This window comes from Rhamphochromis longiceps, linkage group LG23, assembly GCF_057381845.1.
Source record: "Rhamphochromis longiceps isolate RC_006_pf linkage group LG23, R_longiceps_female_GT1.1, whole genome shotgun sequence".
Taxonomy (NCBI): domain Eukaryota; kingdom Metazoa; phylum Chordata; class Actinopteri; order Cichliformes; family Cichlidae; genus Rhamphochromis; species Rhamphochromis longiceps.
In genome coordinates, this window is record NC_140578.1 from 13,196,723 (window position 1) to 13,217,713 (window position 20,991).

Consider the following 20,991-nt stretch of genomic DNA (forward strand, 5'->3'; position numbering starts at 1 on the left):
CTGTCAGTTGGGGCCATCTTCCCAATGTATTCTTGGATGTTCCTTGTCTCATCCTGGACTGTGGTGCTGACACTCACCAGTCCCCGGCCCCCTTCCTTCCGCTTAGCGTACAGCCTCAGGGTGCTGGACTTGGGGTGCAACCCTCCATGCATGGTCAGGAGCTTTCTTGTCTTTATGTCAGTGGCTTCTATCTCCTCCTTTGGCCAGCCTATTACCCCAGCAGGGTACCTGATCACGGGCAGGGCGTATGTGTTGATGGCCCGGATCTTGTTCTTACCATTCAGCTGACTCCTCAGGACTTGCCTGACCCTCTGCAGGTACTTGGTGGTTGCAGCCTTTCTAGCGGCCTCTTCATGGTTCCCATTTGCCTGCGGGATCCCCAGGTACTTGTAACTGTCCTCTATGTCTGCAATGTTGCCTTCTGGTAGTTCAATCCCCTCAGTTCTGACTACCTTCCCTCTCTTTGTTACCATCCGACTACACTTCTCCAGTCCGAACGACATTCCAATGTCATTGCTGTATAGCCTGGTAGTGTGGATCAGTGAATCGATGTCTCGTTCACTCTTGGCATACAGCTTGATGTCATCCATGTACAGGAGGTGGCTGACAACTGCTCCGTTCCGTAGTCGGTATCCGTAGCCAGTCTTGTTAATGATCTCACTGAGGGGGTTCAGGCCTATGCAGAACAGCAGTGGGGACAGAGCATCTCCTTGGTAGATCCCGCACTTGATGGTAACTTGTGCTATGGGCTTGGAGTTGGCCTCTAGTGTTGTACGCCACATCCCCATTGAGTTCCTGATGAAGGCTCTTAGGGTCCCATTGATCTTGTACAATTCTAGGCATTCCAGTATCCAGCTGTGGGGCATTGAGTCATAGGCCTTCTTGTAATCAATCCAGGCAGTGCACAGGTTGGTCAGTCTGGTCTTGCAGTCTCGGCTGATTGTTCTGTCTACCAGTAGCTGGTGTTTTGCACCTCTGGTATTCTTGCCAATTCCTTTCTGTGTCCCGCTCATGTATTGACCCATGTGCCTGTTCATCTTAGCCGATATGATGCCTGACAGGAGCTTCCATGTAGTACTGAGGCAGGTTATTGGTCGGTAGTTGGAGGGGACCGGTCCCTTCTTGGGGTCCTTGGGGATCAGGACCGTCCGGCCTTCAGTTAGCCATTCCGGGTGTCTCTCGTTAACTAGCAGCTGGTTCATTTGTGCTGCCAGACGCTCGTGGAGTGCAGTCAGCTTCTTCAGCCAGTAGGCGTGAACCATGTCGGGCCCTGGTGCTGTCCAACTCTTCATACTGGAGACCCTTTCTTGGATATCTGCCACTGTGATGGTTACTGGACCCTGTTCAGGGAGGTCGCTGTGGTCTGCCCTCAGATCCACTAGCCACTGAGCATTGCCGTTATGGGTTGCATCCTTCTCCCATATGCTCTTCCAGTATTGCTCCGTCTCCAGCCTTGGTGGTGCTGTTCTCTTATTGTTCCCTTGCCACTGAGAGTACACCTTTGCTGGTTCTGTGGAGAACAGCTGGTTTATTCTCCTGCCTTCTATCTCTCTGGTGTACCTCCTCAAGCGGCTGGCCAAGGCTGTGAGTCTTTGCTTGGCAGTTTCCAAGGCCTCAGGTATGGACAGCTTGCTGTATTTCTTAGGCACCTTATTTGTCGCACCTTTCTGCAACTCTGTTAGTTGGCTAACCTCCCTCCGTGCTACTTTGATCTTGCCCTCTAGCCTCCTTCTCCATGGAGGGTACTGCCCCTTGTGGCTGTTCAACTTGTAACCAAGCATCTCACTGATCACTGCTGCCGTATTGTAGATCAGCTTGTTAGTGTCGGTAATTGTGGTTGTAGGTATTGCCCGTAGTGCTGCATTAACATCATCTAGCAGACCTTCTGAGGGTACTTCACGTAATCTTGGTAACCGGCTACGGGGGATCCAGGTTTCAAGCTTGGCCATGATCCTATTTTTCAGGTCAGTTCCTCTCGCACTCAACGATCCTTCTCCTATCGCACTTGGGGCTATGTACCCAATCTCGGGTGGGGGTGATGATATCTCCCCCCTGACCTGGCGTCCTGACTCCTCCTTGCCGTAGCATTTGTGTTGTACCTCGTCAATCTCTAGCTGTGAGAGCAGTCCCTTCTTTCGAATGTTGGAACACTGAGCTACTAGTTGTTTCGCCGTCATTGTGGATGTTGGGTATCGAAGAATCCATAGGTCCCTCATCCTATTCATGTAGCCCCTTCCGCCGGGGTTACTTGCGTAGTAGCATTCCAACAACGCCCTGTTTTCGTCCCTTGCCCACCGATGCCTTCTTGTTCCAGTAGCCCACTTTTCGTCAGGGTGCCCTGGTTCCTCAACACCTGACGCGGACCTTGTTGATCCGGGCGACGTCCGAGCCGGCATGCCTTCATATTTATCTGTCTCGCTCATGTCTGCGGTAGGCTTGCTTAGCATAGGGGGTCTAGCCTTAGGACCCTTACTGGATACAGACGCCCCAGGCAGGAATCGAACTTGCGATCCTCTGTTCCAAAGGCGTGTAGTTTAACCACTACGCTATCCAGCTGCTATATATATACACATATATATATATATATATATATATATATACACATATATATATATATATATATATATACACACATATATATATATACACACATATATATATATATACACACATATATATATATATATATATATATACACACATATATATATATATACACACATATATATATATATACACACATATATATATATACACACATATATATATATATACACACATATATATATATATATATATATATATACACACATATATATATATATACACACATATATATATATATACACACATATATATATATATACACACATATATATATATATACACACATATATATATATATATATATATATATATATATATATATATATATATATATATATATATATATAAAAAAACACCCAGCACGCCCCTGCGGGCGGTTTATCCTTCAAGCTCGGGTCCTCTACCAGAGGCCTGGGAGCTTGAGGGTCCTGCGCAGTATCTTAGCTGTTCCCAGGACTGCGCTCTTCTGGACAGAGATCTCCGATGTTATTCCCGGGATCTGCTGGAGCCACTCGCCTAGCTTGGGAGTCACCGCACCTAGTGCTCCGATTACCACGGGGACCACCGTTACCTTCACCCTCCACATCCTCTCGAGCTCTTCTCTGAGCCCTTGGTATTTCTCCAGCTTCTCGTGTTCCTTCTTCCTGATATTGCTGTCATTCGGAACCGCTACATCGATCACTACGGCCGTCTTCTATATATATATATATATATATATATATATATATATATATATATATATATATATAGATATATATATACATAGATATATATATATATAGATATATATATATATAGATAGATAGATATATAGATATATAGATAGATAGATAGATAGATAGATAGATAGATAGATAGATAGATAGATAGATAGATAGATATATAGATAGATAGATAGATAGATAGATAGATAGATAGATAGATAGATAGATAGATAGATAGTAGGGGTGCAACGATATTCGTATCGATATTGAACCGTTCGATACAGTGCTTTCGGTTCGGTACGCATATGTATCGAACAATACAACATTTGTAATTTATTTTATCAATTTTCCTTCTGACGATGCTGTCTGTGTTGAGCGCTCAGTGAATCTGTGTTCGACTACTCTGCCTAGGCTGCACTGTCGAGCGCAGATCCACTGAGCGCTCCACACAGACAGCATAGTCAGAAGGACGAGCACAGGGCAAGCTAGCGAGACAGAAGTAAGCTCTCCCTGCAACAGGCAAATTGAACCTCATTCAGATCTGGCGTTTGGAATTATTTTGGTTTTCATGTGACGTATGACCCTGAAGGTAAGCGAGTCATGGACTAAAGTAAAACAGTATGTTGGATGTGCCATGCAATGCTCAATTACATTGGTGTGAACTAGTGTGTTAGCGCAGTTAGCTCGTTAACGTGTTGGCCGTCTAGCCCCATGCACGGAGCGATCGGCGGTAGCTCGTTAATGGAGATTTGCCGTGTTGTGGCGTTAAGGTCATTTCAACGAGATTAACCTGAAAGTACTAGTGGGAACACAACGAATATGACTGCACATTTACACCGACATCATCCTAGTGCAAAGACAAGTGGAAGCAGACAAAAAAAAGCAAGCATGCTACTAACTTTAGCCGAGTCATTTAGACAGCTGTTAGCACATGATTCTCCTTATGCTGCTGAGAATATAGCCCAGAAGAAGCGGATAGTATAGCTTTTATTTTGGAAAGAGCCATTTCTCTGTAATAAACTCTCTTTTCCAAAGATGAGTGATTCCTCAATCAGATACAGGGCTTGCAATATCGCTAGCCCGACGTCCCGGAGCTAGCGATTTTTTCAGTCGGGCTACCAAAATCTATCTCTTCCCTGCCCGTCGGGCTATTGTAGGAAAAATATATGTCAATGCTTTTGCATTCTTTCAGAAATGTAGCTGGGTAATTATGTCATTGGCATCGGTGAGCCACTGTCAATATGTGACATATTGAAGTCGCGTTTGAATTTGCGCTTGTTCTTTTGCTTTCACTTTGCAATCGTGCGAACTGTGTATAGAGAGCGACAGCACTGATCTGTGAGTGATGATAATTTGCGCACCAATTCCTCTGACATAGTCTTATTAATCGTTAGCTTACTCTGCAAACATGACAAGTGAAATCTCCCGCAGCAAGCTTAAACATGTGAGAGGTTGATCGCGCAGAGAATCGCTGAGCTTATGTGAGTGCGTGTGTAAAAGCATTTCAGTTCTGCTGAGCCAAATAAGACAGGTCAGGGTGAAGAAGTGACAGCCAAAGAAAAGCTTACCACAAAACGGAAAAGTTATGACAAATCAGACTATAAGGCAAAAAGAAAGTGCAGCTTTATGGTTTCATGGACAAAATAATTTCTGTGGCTGCAATATGACGAGCTAAATAACCAGGGCTGCACATAAGTGGTCCGCAGGTGCGCATTCGCTGTCAAAATAAAAAACACGCACAAGGGTTAGGGTTAAATTTAAAAACTGTACTTTTGAGTTAAAATATATATTTATAATTTTAATAAATGACAAATTAAAAATGCATGAACATTTTTTTTGTATCGAAAAAATATCGAACCGTGACACCAAAGTATCGAACCGAACCGAACCGTGAATTTTGTGTATCGTTGCACCCCTAATAGATAGATAGATAGATAGATAGATATATCCACTACTACCAGCCAAAATGAAAAAAAACAAAACAAAAAAACAACCTGTATCAGTAGAATGGGTGGGTTCACTGTGGTTAAGAAGCTGCTGTAAAGTGTTAAGCTCAGTGTAAACCACAGTGTAAACCAACAGTGACTGTTGCTTTTCTGCAACCCTGAACACGCATTAATTCTCCCACACCTAAAGGAAAACTCAGTGTAGCTCTCCATTTAAAAAGGATCTTAGTACATGTCCGCGAAATGGAGCATTTAAAGGTCAGCAAAGCCAAACATCTGGATGGACTTTGACACAAGCACCTGACTGACCGGGGGGAAAACAAACTGATGCCCAAAGAGAAATCAGTGATTTCCATGTTCAGACTAAACATGGATTTGAAGATCGGCAAGTTGACAATTGTGTCCAACATCAGGCTAGCAAATTATCCTAATTAGTCTCTCACACTATTTCATCCACAGAGATCAACTCTATTTACACTAATCATGAATAACATAACAACCACTGACAGGTGAAGTGAATAACACTGATTATCTCTTCTTTATGCCACCTGTTAGTGGGTAGGATAATATTAGGTAGGAAGTGAACATTTTGTCCTCAAAGTTGATGTGTTCGAAGCAGGAAAAATGGGCAAGCATGAGGATTTGATAAGTGCCAAATTGTGATGGCTAGACAACTGGTTCACAGCATCTCCACAACTGCAGCTCTTGTGGGATGTTCTCGGTCTACAGGTGTCAGTATCTATCAAGAGCGGTCCAAAGAAGAAACAGTGGCGGATCAGCGACAGGTAAAAGGCGGCCGAGGCTCACTGATGAATGTGGGAGCGAAGGCTGACCTTTGTGGTCCGATCCATCAGATGTGCTACTGTAGCTTAAATTACCAAAAACAGTTCACGCTGTGTATTCTGACAGAAAGTTGTCAGAATACACAGCGCATTGCAGTTTGTTGCGTATGGGGCCGTAGAGAAGCAGGCCAGACCATGCTGACCTCGGTCAACCACTGAAAGAAGCAACAATGGACACATGAGCATGAAAACTAGACCAAAGAGCAATGGAAGAAGGTGGCTTTGAGATTGTTGCAGACCAACAACTGGTTTGACGAGCACATCAGCGAGTTTGAGGTGTTGACTTGGCCCCCAAATTCCCCAAATCTCAATCCAAACGAGCATCTGTGGGATGTGCAAACAAATCCAAGCCCCACCTCGCGGCTTACAGGACTTAAAGGCTCTGTTGCTAACATCTTGGTGCAGATACCACAGCACACCTTGAGGGGAGGAGTAGAGTCCATGCCTCAATGGCTGTTTAGGCAGTAAAAGAGGGACCAACACAATATTAGGCAGGTGGTCATAATATGGTGCCTGATAGGTTAATATTTGAATTAATCTTATAAATAATGGTTCCCACTCTTCAGTTAGCTGTACAGTATGGTTATCTGCTTGACGTGTATCTGCTATTGTTGGACGCTTTCACAGGTCCACTAGAAAGTAAACTAAGGGTTGGTGGCACTGAAGCACTTTGAACATACATCAAAAAATGTGGAGGCATTTAAAACTGTAAAACATAAACTCACATGAGAGGCCTCAGATGTGATCACTGATAACTTTACTGATGCCCACAGCACATAATTGGACTTCCAAATAGCTAACAGCACACAAAAGGCAACGTGAAAATAAAACTTACTATCACATATCAACAAATATACATTAGGGATCGTGACATCCATCGTCTCTACGTACAGCATGTACAGTATGCACAAGGCAGCAGGTGGCTGTTTGCCCATGTTGGCGAGCAGGTGATCGTTAAAAGCAAAAATGAATGGAATCCAACATTAATTAAAGCTAACGATAAACTAATGTAAATAATAACTCAGACAACATAAATCAAACACAATGTTTTCCATTGCAGCAATAAAATATTATAGTGAGCGTCAGATTGCAGACAGCTATGACATGCATGTGTATGAGGACTTAAATACGAATGTGGGTTCAGTGTGTGTGTGTGTGTGTGTGTGTGTGTGTGTGTGTGTGTGTGTGTGTGTGTGTGTGTGTGTGTGTGTACATGTCTGAGGCTCGGGCCGGTCCCTGTGCAGGCTCTGCTCATTCTCCTCAACTGCAGCCTTTCCAGGAGCTTGTCATCGGTGCTTAGTCCCACCACCGCTGACCGTCTGCCCTGCGTCTAATGGGGGCATCCTAAAACAAGAGGCGGGATGACTGACACGGCAACACAGACTCACTCTCATACCCTGTCTGACATGCGAAATATGGAAGGGAATGCAGTCCTCATCAACCCACCTCAGCCAGTGAACAACAGCCAGTGTGGTGATTTTCATGTATTGCACAAGCTGCAAGTACAGACTGGAAATAGAGCTCAGTCAGCACACTTTCACTTGACATTTTGAAACATAAATCATATCAGTACACTGTGGCGAGGCTGAATTAAGTAATAATGACAAGCTAACAATCAGCATTTATGTTTCAAATTATTCTTTCCATCATCTGGACATAATTTACACAGGACTGTCTGACAAATATCTCATCAGCTTCTGTGTTGTGTTGACTCATTTCATCAACCCTCAGCCCACATTTCTCCAGTCAGCTTTAAAGTCAAATCAGAAATCAGATATCACAGTTTCTTTTCTTTTTTTCTCTTCTCAAACAACCCCACGCGATGACATGACAAAAATATCACTATTTCGTTTAAAAATAAATGCTATATATGAGTTGTTTTTCAGGCAAAACTGTATAAGAAGACGGATGAAACTCTCACATTTGATACTTTCAAAGAAAGCAGAAGCCGGGAGCCACTTTAACTCAGCCGCAAACTGGAAAGTGTTTTAACACATTTCTGTTTCCACCCTTTAAAAAATTAAAGAAAATAATTTAGCTGACTCTAGCCTCACACTTGTGTGTTGAAAACTGGAACCAGCATGATTCTTTCCTAAACAAATACCTACCACCTCCAAAAGCCTGCAGACACACCTGCTGTTTCCTCTGCGCTCAACGAACATGATATCCTGCAGCTTCCGGTTAGAGCATCAGGCGTTCCCAAGATCCGGGAGAGCCATTCCACTTCCTGTTTATCCAACCGCACAGAAACGGGTTGCAGTTCAACCAGAGTTGCAACAGGGGGCGCTTAAAAGATGGTCCTACATGAATAATAATAAAGCGTATTAATGTCGTATGCTTTACGACATCAATACAATGTCACATTGACAAAAGAAATATAAAAGGATTTTTTTATCAATTAATTTTTTGATAAAGGATTTTGAGATAAAAATCAAAATACTACTTTAACTTTGTCGTAAAAAAACCCAAAACAAACAAAAACAAAAACCCCAGGAATTATTCAAATGAAAATTGGCCTTATACACCTTCGCACAAGATGCCTCACAAAATGAAATTGGAGGTGAGTTAAAACATGCAAAATATAAGGGAAACATTTAAGACAACCAGAAATTTCTTCTCTGATCACTAACTCATCAGGAAAGTGTTTACTGAGGTCAGAGGTCAAGTACATACGAGACATTTGGAGTGTCGCCCCCTGCTGGCAAGTGCAATGCACACAAGTCTACAGTATTTCCATGTTGGTTTCATTTATCAGACCCAAAAGCCACCTGCAACTTTTGTACTGCTGTAAAACTGCAACAGAAACTCACACATGTAAGAAACATGACAGATTAGCAGTGGCCGTTGCCGGATGCAATAAAGTATCTCCCTTGTGTTGTGGCATCAGAAAATTATTTCACGACAATCCGAACCTACAAAAAGAAATAAATGAAGAAGAATTCATAACATGATCAAAGATTGCAGAAGAAAAATGTCTTTCCACGTGAAATCTGTATTTTGTTCTACATCTTATGACCACTCACTATGAAAGCAGATATCCAGAGAGTAGAGGCTTTTAGTATTTAAAGTTCCTTGGCTATAGTTATGCAATATGCGCATAGAAGGTTGGGTTCACGCAGGAACAGCATGTGATGTGGAAGACTCATTATCAAAACTGTAGAATCAGCAGGCATGTCAGTAAGGACAAAAACCCTTGGAAGCTTTAAAGACAAGCTTAAAAATTAAGAGCATTGTGCTAGCATGTGTTACAATTACTGGACAATGGAAAAAATATAAGAACAGCTGACAGTCAGAGTCATTATAGAAGTCATCTAAGAGGTAAATCTGAAAAATATATATATATATAATAACCAATATCCAGTTTTCCATAGTGAGTAAACAAGAATGTTAAAAACATTATTAAAAATTATTGTGTCCAGCCAAGAATTTCTTTGACACTCAAATCCCATTCCATTTCTGTATATTGAGTATAACCAGTTAATCTGTCAGCACCAGCGACATTAAAAAAATTCTTTCTGAAGAAAATGTCCCATAATTACCAAAGAACATTTAGATTTGAGTCAATCCATATAAGAACTAGTTTTTAAAAAGTGCACAGTATCTTTGCTGTTCCTATGACTGCATCTCGGATGTTATTCCTGGGATCTGCTAGAGCAACACTCGCCCAACTTGGAGGCCACAGTACTGACTGCATGTATATATATATGGAACGAGAGAGAGATTGTGAATAAATTGCAGCAATTCCTATTTAATGTCTAAAATGAAGGGGGGAAAAGTGTTGGTACACTGGATGTTTGATCTGTTTCCTGAGAATTCACTGGAGAAAACTTCAAAAAGGTGCATTCTGGGAAAACTTTCACGGCTCATATCACCCTGTGGGATAGGTGGCTGATCAGAACAAGTTGGAGCATGTGAAAGGTTTCATTTTTACCTACGGGTGATACAAGGCCCATCTTCTAGCTGCTTTCTCTTCTATGTCACAACAATTTTCTAATACTGTCATTTTTTAACACTTTCATGGCTGCAAAATGGAAAGACACATTGGTATTTACATGCTATAGTTAGGTAACTGATTAAACAACTTTTTCCAAAGCTAAAGTTTTTGTTTTATTTATTTTGACTTTGAAGGCCAGTCAGTGAAAATGGTGATAGTCTGAAGGGAAATAGCTTCACTAAATATGATCACGTTATTTTACACAAATGCTTTAGCTGATTCTGAGGAGCTCAAGTGGGAGGCAATTACATCTTAGAGAGAAAAAAAAAGTTGGAAATGAAATTGTTATAAAAAAAAAAAAGTAGGTTGACTTTAACATTCAGTATTAATCCAAAAAGAAAACTGTCTTTTAAATGTTTCAAATGAAGCTGCTCAGTCTGTCTCTGAAGGAAATCACACAGTAAAAAAAAGGACGTGTGGAAGTTTATTCGTTATGATTTAGCAGTTATCCTTCAATCAGGCACTTGTGACATGATTAAAAGCTTCTAAGAAATTCGGCAGCCCTGAGGTCAACAGCACAGCACAGGGCTGTGAGTTAAGTGATGTTTTTCACTTCTTTAGAGTTTTGAATGCGCAAAGAATAAAGACAAATTTATAGGTAGGAGAGTCAAATGGAGGTTGCACATTTCTTGAATGTCCAGCTCAGCTTTTGTTTTCCATAACAGGAATCCAGGGTGTGTTCGGAGCTGCAACATTCTGCATAGTTGGGAGTGTTAGTGGATTTGACAGTTCTCCAAGTGTCCCATGGCCCTGAGTTCAGCGAACACACTCCAGACACAACAGTGACAGCTGGGGGAGGGATAAATAAAAACAGTGTCTCTAGCTCCGTTACAAGACGGCAGTCCAGACAAACAGCCTGGTAGCCTGTGTGTGTGCGCGCGGACACATCCGCACACAGCGCCGGACATGCGTGAACAGACACGCACGCGCCTCCCCTCACACGTTCGCTCCTTCACACTTACTGAATTCACCGCTGCAAGGGCAACAGATGGACAAACAAGAGAGGCGAGAAGAAGGGGAAAGCGCCACAGAAGATAATAAATGCTGTTGGACTTGGCCCGTTAGCAACCGGCATTCCTCTGACAGGTGTAACATGTTTACCAAACAAACAAGCAGCGCGCATGTCAGAGAAATGAAAATGGTGACTTGAGGTTGCATGACCTGTGAAAAGAAGCCTGGTATCCATGCTGGCATATGTATGAGAGCTTTGATGGTATTTCAGAGAGATGAGAAGACTGCGTGCCACACCAGGATTGCAAGAGTGTCTCGCAGAATTTGTCTTATGTTACTGGCCTCAAGCATCCCAGGCAGCTCCGGGGCCATCCGGGGTCACAGGCGCTGATGGGCAGTTTTTAAGCTTCTCACTTTGACGACTACATTCCACTTCAGGGCAGAAGGAAAAATCGTCTCGCATCACAATCAAGCAAAATAACCACTTGGACCTGTCGAGCCAGACATGGGGACTTCCGCTCTGGATTACAGTGACCTTGACCTCCAACAAAACAAGTTATACCCAACCAACCCTTCAACAAGGATCACGATAACAAGCCAATATAGTAGTCACTGATTTCATTTTGTTCCTATACTCGTCATGCATCTTTATTTTCCATAATAAGACTCAAACATATGCCACAGAGCAAGGGACTTTTTTATAGACCTCATCACTCTTTGTGTGCCAAAGCTAAACACACTGTCAGGAGACCATGGCTGCAAACTGCCAGTTGATTAGTTTGATGTTTTACTGGTGGAAAATAATTGGAGTGAGCACAAGTCATATTTTCTAGCCCCAGGCACAGGCTTACCTTTCCAGAAAGGAATGCAATCATTAGCTTTGAAAGTCATTTATCTTGTGAATCCATGTGCTTCGCTCTGACAAAGTAATGATGTACTCTTACTACACTGCACTGCGCTGTGTGCGGAAAGAAAAGTGAGAAGAAAAACAGTTTAATCGCTAACACTCCCAACGTAAACCTCTTGTTTAATGTAAAAGGTTGTGAATAAATCACACTGTCGTTCAAGCAGAATTCAGTTTATATCAGCTACTCAGGTTTTATCAACCCCAAAAATCACATTGATCGATATTTCATGTCAGTAGTAGATTATATGAAAGATGTTACTTTACTTTGCGAGCAGGAACCAAAATGTGTTCCGGCTAACTTTTGTGTGTAAAAAATGAGCAAATATTTAGTTAGAGTTAATCATGTTACAAAGTGGAGGCTGCTTTGTGTTATTGATAATTCATCATGGATGTCCCCTTTGGTAAAACGTGAAAGCAATAATAACAAGTCAAATATCTTTTCTTTTCATATGTCGTAGTAGGGTCTACATTTACAGTAAAACCTGAATGGATTCAAGCTAAGAACCGACCCCCATTCAATCAGGAAGGTCTAATATTGAAATTCCGTGAACTGTAAAGATTAATCTTGACTATGTCCAACGCAGCTTTGCACATCCAGTAGCAACAATTTGAATTTTGAAGTAAATGTCACGGCTGCCGAGGCGAGCCGTGTGGAGTTGGAAAAAGGACCCAAGAGCAAGCAGTGTATGAAAAGATTAGTGGAGTTTATTTACAAAGTGTCAGTGGCAGGAACAGAAAACGAATAATGAGACAAACTAACGGAAACCTAAACTGGGAAAACTAAAGAGCAACTAGAAATCCACAGGACACGGGGTGAAAGGCAGAGAGACGCAGACTGACGGAGGATACAAAAACGCAGAGAGACACAGATGAATGCAGAAAAGCGCGGACTTACATGGAGTAATACAGACGAACCGGCAACAGGCAGGAGAACACACAGGGCTTAAATACACACACCAGTAATCAGGGGATAAGAGACAGGAGGGCAACACAGCTGGGAGAAATCAGCGCTGACGGGACAGGGGAAATGTAAACTGAACACACTCACATCAGACATGAACCTTCAGAATAAAACAGGAAATTAACAGACAGAGAACCAGACAGGACACTGAACTTGACAGGCAGACTCATGAGCAGACACAATAACACCATGGACAGACAGAGGGAACACAGAGAAGTGGGAGCAGGCAGGCAAAGAACAGAAACCTAACAAATGGCAAAATAACAACAGAATACACACTCGGAATGAACAAAAGCATAAGGAAACACAAACACTGAGTCCTCAGACTCAGGACCATGACAGTACCCCCCCCCCCTCAAGGGCTGGCACCAGACAGCCCAACAGAAACACAAAAACGGACCAAAACCAAAAAAAACCCCTACGAACCAAAAAACAGAAAACGACCCGACCAGGGCGGGCGGTGGGGGTCCAGGACGGAGGGACACAGTCCGAAAAGGCCCAGACGGACAAGGTCAGGGGGCCGACCCGGAGGCCAAAACAGTTCAGTTCCGGGGGCCGACCGTGTGAAAGGCAGCGGCAGTGGGGCAGAGGCTGGACCAGACGAGGATGCAGCAGAGGCTGGACCAGACGAGGATGCAGAGGCTGGACCAGACGAGGATGCAGAGGCTGGACCAGACGAGGATGCAGAGGCTGGACCGGATGAAGCCAAAGCAGACGCTGGACCAGGCGACGAGGATGAAGCCAAAGCAGATGCTGAAACCGGACCAGGCGAGGCCGAAGACTCTGAGGCCGCAGCAGGCGAGGGTGATGAGACTGCAGCTGGTGATGAGACTGCAGCTGGTGATGAGACTGCAGCTGGTGGCTGGACGGGCTCCTCGGGCCCCCCAGCTGATGAGGCAGATGGCTGGACGGGCTCCTCGGGCCCCCCAGCAAAAACAGTCTCAGAACCAGTGGGCACTGGAGCCCCTGGCACACACAGAACAGAACCAGCAGGTGCGGAGACCTCTGGCAGGAACACAACAGAACCAGCAGGTGCGGAGACCTCTGGCAGGAACGCAACAGGACCAGCAGGCACACGGGCCTCTGGCAGGAACGCAACAGGACCAGCAGGCACACGGGCCTCTGGCAGGGACAGAACAGGACCAGCAGGCACACGGGCCTCTGGCAGGCACAGGACAGGACCAGCAGGTGCGGAGACCTCTGGCAGAAACAGAACAGAACCAGCAGGCACAGTGGCCCCTGGCAAACACATAGCAGACTTCAGCTGCCCAGAGCGTTGACTCTGCTCAGGCAGTGACAGCTGGGTGCAGTCCTCAGCTGGCTTCTTGACCTCCAGGGATCCAGAATCAGCTGGGGGCTGAACCCCGGCCTCTGGGGAGGCCCTGGAGTGTGTCGCAGTCTCAGAACTGGCCAGCTTTTGAGGACTGTTGACAGTATTGTTAGATTTGTCTCTCTGCTTGTAGTGGATGGGCGAGGAGCAGTGTCTTTCGGGTAGAATTGACTTGTATGGTTTTACAGGTGGAACAACTGACACAGGATGCAGGGCTGGTGGCTGCTGAACAGGAGGCTGAACTGAGGGTGACTGACATAGTGGTTGTGATGACAACGGTGGTGGAATTAGAGACTGAGCTTGAGGCCGCGGGGCTAACTGAGCTTGAGGCCGCGGGGCTAACTGAGCTTGAGGCCGCGGGGCTAACTGAGCTTGAGGCCGCGGGGCTAACTGAGCTTGAGGCCGCGGTTCAAATGAATAAACAGTCCTAGTATTATCAGAGCTGGTGTTAATGGTCTCTGGGTTATATGTCACAGTTTTAGCAGACCCTGGGTTGGCTGACACGGGTTTAACAGTTTCAGAAGAACAACAGCCCTTTGCTTTCACTGAAGTCTTAAAAATGCCAACCTGGGAGAGATCGGTTACCACGAAGGTACAGTGGGGCAAAAAAGTATTTAGTCAGCCACCGATTGTGCAAGTTCCCCCACCTAAAATGATGACAGAGGTCAGTAATTTGCACCAGAGGTACACTTCAACTGTGAGAGACAGAATGTGAAAAAAAAAATCCATGAATCCACATGGTAGGATTTGTAAAGAATTTATTCGTAAATCAGGGTGGAAAATAAGTATTTGGTCAATAACAAAAATACAACTCAATACTTTGTAACATAACCTTTGTTGGCAATAACACCCCACCCCTGGCATCGTTGCCCACCTCTCAATTTTAAATACACGTAGACATTGAGGGCTAGCAGGAGGGACTATGCGCTTACCTGCTGCTCTCTGGCAGGTAGCTCCAAGCCCTCCTGGGTTTTAAATGCACCTTAGAACACACATGCATCAACATTACAATGAGCGGGTGGAGGGAGGTTCGGAGTCTTCTCTCACCCCCGTTCTCTGCGACCTGCTGGAGCAGGGGGGCTAGGACTAGGAGGAGGAGTTGGCCGTCCGACTGCGGTCTGGAGTGTGGAGCCTTCCTGCTGCTGCGGAGTCGGGGCGGTCTGCCTCCCCCCACCGCAGGGAAAAGGGAAACACCACCTGGGTCTGGGTGCAGTTCCCCCCTCCAGGGGCGGGGGCACCTAGACCCGGTTTGTAGAGTACGCTTGGGGAGTGTGATCGTGTGTACAACGTCTCTTTATGTCTGTCTCCACGTTGGTTGAGTGTGGAGTAAGTGCATATGAGAGCATGAGGGTGGGAATGGATGTTTGTATCTGTGTGTGCCTGTATGTCTGTGTCTATATGTCAGGTTGGGTGTCAGGCGCCACCTCTCTGGGGACATCTCAGGCCCTCCAAGGTTTGGAGGCCTATCTCCCCCTACCACCACTTCCCCTGCCAGTGGCGGACCCCCTCAGACATCGGTGCGTTGGTGGTTCTTTGTGTCCGGGGATGGGCGTCCAGGTACACACCGGCTCACTCCTTGGCGGCCGCTTATCGGGGCCTGGAGCCTGGGGCTCGCTCGGGCCACTTCGGAGGTGGGGTGCCCCCCGGCCTCTCGGCCTGGGGCTCGGTCACTCAGGCGCAGCTGGCTGCCGGCGGAGCTCACGGGCGCGTCACTGCAACTCCCCCTGGCTTCTGCTCCGCGGCTGCTGAGTGAGCCCTCATCTGGGACTCTCCTCAGCTCTTTCCGGGACAGTGGCGCAGCTGCCCCTCTGTTGGTCTTCCTTGGTCTCTTGTGTTCTGGGGGCCTCTGGATGTCTGGAGTTTTGATCTCCTCCACACCTGCTTCACGCCCTGGAGGACGGGGCTGTGGCCCCCCCACACCCTCTAGCAGATTATTACATGAAGGAACCTTTTAAAAAAACAAAAAACAAGCGCGTCCATGCTCACAGGTGTACACACTGGTGATCACACCCACAAACTACACCCTTTTTGGCTCCTACCTCAAAGCACACTGTGTTCTGTTGATCTTATGTGCTGCACAATAATGTTTAACATTTAGTATTTACTGTCATATTCCCATATATCATTGTGATGTTGTTTATTCTATTACTCTTGTTCTCTTCTGCTTGCTTTCTTTTTTCTTTCTCAGCAGGTGATCCAGGTGATTGATATATGCATTTTTTTTCTCTGCCCGTTCTGTTGGTTTTTGTCTTTTGCCCTTCTCCCCCGTCCCTCTTCTCAGCTGTTTCTCTTTCCCTCTTTCTTTCTCCCCTTCTTTCCCCCAGTCAAGTCTGTCCCGTATTCAGTAAGTGAAAATAAAATAAACAATAAAAGGTGAATCAAATGGACCATTACGGCAAGGCTGGGATGGTCAGTTTGGTAAAGTAAATCCGTTGGGCATCTTTCTTTGCCTTTAGACAACAATTCTGATGGCAAAAGAGCCAAACGGGACAGGCCAAAATAAATAAATAAATAAAAAAAATAACAGAGGTCAAACGTTTACTATAGGTCTTTACCAGGTTTGCACACACAGTAGCTGGTATTTTGGCCCATTCCTCCATGCAGATCTTCTCGAGAGCAGTGATGTTTTGGGGCTGTCGCCGAGCAACACGGACTTTCAACTCCCGCCACAGATTTTCTATGGGGTTGAGGTCTGGAGACTGGCTAGGCCACTCCAGGACTTTCAAATGCTTCTTACGGAGCCACTCCTTTGTTGCCCGGGCGGTGTGTTTTGGATCATTGTCATGTTGGAAGACCCAGCCTCGTTTCATCTTCAAAGTTCTCACTGATGGAAGGAGGTTTTGGCTCAAAATCTCACGATACATGGCCCCATTCATTCTGTCCTTAACACGGATCAGTCGTCCTGTCCCCTTGGCAGAAAAACAGCCCCATAGCATGATGTTTCCACCCCCATGCTTCACAGTAGGTATGGTGTTCTTGGGATGCAACTCAGTATTCGTCTTCCTCCAAACACGACGAGTTGAGTTTATACCAAAAAGTTCTACTTTGGTTTCATCTGACCACATGACATTCTCCCAATCCTCTGCTGTATCATCCATGTGCTCTCTGGCAAACTTCAGACGGGCCTGGACATGCACTGGCTTCAGCAGCGGAACACGTCTGGCACTGCGGGATTTGATTCCCTGCCGTTGTAGTGTGTTACTGATGGTGACCTTTGTTACTTTGGTCCCAGCTCTCTGCAGGTCATTCACCAGGTCCCCCCGTGTGGTTCTGGGATCTTTGCTCACCGTTCTCATGATCATTTTGACCCCACGGGATGAGATCTTGCGTGGAGCCCCAGATCGAGGGAGATTATCAGTGGTCTTGTATGTCTTCCATTTTCTGATGATTGCTCCCACAGTTGATTTTTTCACACCAAGCTGCTTGCCTATTGTAGATTCACTCTTCCCAGTCTGGTGCAGGTCTACAATACTTTTCCTGGTGTCCTTCGAAAGCTCTTTGGTCTTGGCCATGGCGGAGTTTGGAGTCTGACTGTTTGAGGCTGTGGACAGGTGTCTTTTATACAGATGATGAGTTCAAACAGGTGCCATTCATACAGGTAACGAGTGGGGGACAGAAAAGCTTCTTACAGAAGACGTTACAGGTCTGTGAGAGCCAGAGATTTTCCTTGTTTGAGGTGACCAAATACTTATTTTCCACCCTGATTTACGAATAAATTCTTTACAAATCCTACCATGTGAATTCATGGATTTTTTTTTCACATTCTGTCTCTCACAGTTGAAGTGTACCTCTGGTGCAAATTACTGACCTCTGTCATCATTTTAAGTGGGGGAACTTGCACAATCGGTGGCTGACTAAATACTTTTTTGCCCCACTGTAGGTAGGCTTAGCGAATTAGCTCCCACTGACACACCCCGAACAATCCCGGAAGAAAAAGTCTTAAGGTCCGAATTGGAACTGTTATCCTTCCTACTCACCTCAGTCGGCCGCTCTGATATCCTGGGGTCCGACTGTGGCGAGGGGCGTCGACGGCGTGAGTGCTGATCCCCATTTGAAGGCTGGATCGATGGGCCGGGCAGGACACTCTCCATCGGGTCGGGGAGTGAAGCATGAGTTGCAGGGTGGGTGGTAGCAAGGGGGAGAAGATGAAGCTCGTTCAGAACAAAATTCTGTGTGAGCGGGTGAAGTGAGCTGAGCAACCAGGGGAGACCAGAAAGTAAGCGCTGTAGCCGAACAGCTATGCTTTGGCGGAATTCTCTCCCCTCATGCTCCAGCCATAGGTTAATTAATTTGTCCACTGAGTACATAATGTCCTCCCGGAGCTCCTCGGGCGGGTTGACTGCTGCTGGGTCCATAGTGGCCGGTTCGTACTGTCACGGCTGCCGAGGCGAGCCGTGTGGAGTTGGAAAAAGGACCCAAGAGCAAGCAGTGTATGAAAAGATTAGTGGAGTTTATTTACAAGGTGTCAGTGGCAGGAACAGAAAACGAATAATGAGACAAACTAACGGAAACCTAAACTGGGAAAACTAAAGAGCAACTAGAAATCCACAGGACACGGGGTGAAAGGCAGAGAGACGCAGACTGACGGAGGATACAAAAACGCAGAGAGACACAGATGAATGCAGAAAAGCGCGGACTTACATGGAGTAATACAGACGAACCGGCAACAGGCAGGAGAACACACAGGGCTTAAATACACACACCAGTAATCAGGGGATAAGAGACAGGAGGGCAACACAGCTGGGAGAAATCAGAGCTGACGGGACAGGGGAAATGTAAACTGAACACACTCACATCAGACATGAACCTTCAGAATAAAACAGGAAATTAACAGACAGAGAACCAGACAGGACACTGAACTTGACAGGCAGACTCATGAGCAGACACAATAACACCATGGACAGACAGAGGGAACACAGAGAAGTGGGAGCAGGCAGGCAAAGAACAGAAACCTAACAAATGGCAAAATAACAACAGAATACACACTCGGAATGAACAAAAGCATAAGGAAACACAAACACTGAGTCCTCAGGCTCAGGACCATGACAGTAAATTTCATTTGCATTTTGGAGCAAATCTTGGGTCTGATGATGTGTTGATGATCTTGGGGCTGTTGTAGCAACAGCGTTGGGAAAAAAAAAAAAAAAAAAAGACCCAGCGGCTGAAAGTCAATAAAAAAACGTCATGACTGCTGCCTTCATTTTAGTTTGCGGATGTGCAGCGCATCCAAAAACCACACGCAAAAGACCCCAAAAAATTACAGCTGAATACTTCGCAAATGTTTATGTGTTTATTTTTCAGGACCTGCAGATTCAAACCCACGGATGCAGGAGCAGACAAACTTCCCTCTTTTTGCCACCTTGCATTTCCATGCGGCCTATCTCCCTTTTTTGTGGTGATTTTGTGTCTTTTCATTTTTATGCACTTCGACTTTTTTTTTATTGATTTATGGTCCTTTGCAGTCCTGTCACAGTAGTGCATACATACAAATCGTGAGCACAAATAAGAGTCTTATTTCAGTTGGTGTACCTTGAGGGCTGAACATAATTATCCCTAATGAAAAAAAAAAGAAAAAGAAAAGAAAAGGATCATCTAAGGACAAAAGTGGATCATACACGGCAACACACCCTCCTATCTCCCGCACGCACCTCTGCACACACACAGGCACATGTTTAATCTATATGCTGGCATTAAGAACAAGTCACATCACATCTACACATCAGCCAAGAGCAGTGGTGACCTGAACTTTTACAAAAACAAATGCTGAGAGAAGAGAAAAGGGGAATTTGAAGCTCCGTTCAAACATAATATCTAAACTACTGCAGCAAACAACACGATCACAAGCATGAAACTGGGAAGTCATTATTTCAAATGATTTGTGACAGGAGCTTCTTTACCTGAAGCTAAGGCAGAGTAATGGCATTTTAGGAATAAAAAGATTACAAGTGCCAATGTAGTCCATGGTAACAAAACAAAACAAAGGCACTCATTTGAATGTTCTTCACTTAATGTTTCCACTTTGACTGGCCAAACGTAAAACTCTCGAGGGGCCGAGGAGCTCCTTTGGCAGTTAATCCTGTTTTCTGAACGTCTTTTACAACTTAAGGAGCAGAAATATGGACGAGGTGCTTCGCTTCAGGCCAGAGGAGTGCTTGATCCAGGATAAGAGACACGTTTTCGTCCTGGGAGGAAACGTGTTAACCCCTTCGAACCCTAAGGTAATGATACGTGATACTGAAGGTGCTGAACTTAGACTTTCACTTGCAGAGTGACGGTGGTGAGTATTCCTCGGACACTTTCTACTTAACCTTGTTTCCTGATGAGAATGCGTTAAGAGAGACTAAATACCACTTGGTCAGGTTGTCTGTATTCACTTATATTTGGTCCTAACTAGAGATGGCACGATACCACTTTTTAATGTACGATACCGATTCCAATATTATAAATTTGGATATCTGCTGATACCGATATGAATCCGATATAGCGTATTTTGTCATCAATAAAACTGTTTTTATAAATATCTTGCTGCATTTTGTATAAGTTCATACTCAAGTTTTAAAAAACAAGAGACTGAAGCTATTCTGTTATACCTGTATGCGAAAAATGCACTCCACCCAAAACATTTTATAGTTCAGCAACATTGATCAATCTAATAAATTTAAACCTACACCATCCTCCCTATTCTGGTATTTTAAAGAGTACTTACCTACCTAACTAATAGGGTTGCAAACTCCCAGCAAAAATATTAG

The 20,991-nt window shown here is 44.9% G+C and overlaps 1 protein-coding gene across 1 annotated transcript in view; it reads right to left on the reverse strand.

Annotated features, from left to right (window-relative positions):
• tp63 (tumor protein p63) overlaps positions 1–7,443 on the reverse strand; it is a 65,070-nt gene extending 57,627 nt beyond the window's left edge. Inside the window, exon 1 of the mRNA XM_085398985.1 lies at positions 7,313–7,443. The gene's annotated coding sequence lies outside the window, so the exon portion shown is untranslated. The remainder of the gene's footprint in view (positions 1–7,312) is intronic.
• Between the last annotated feature and the right edge of the window lie 13,548 nt (positions 7,444–20,991).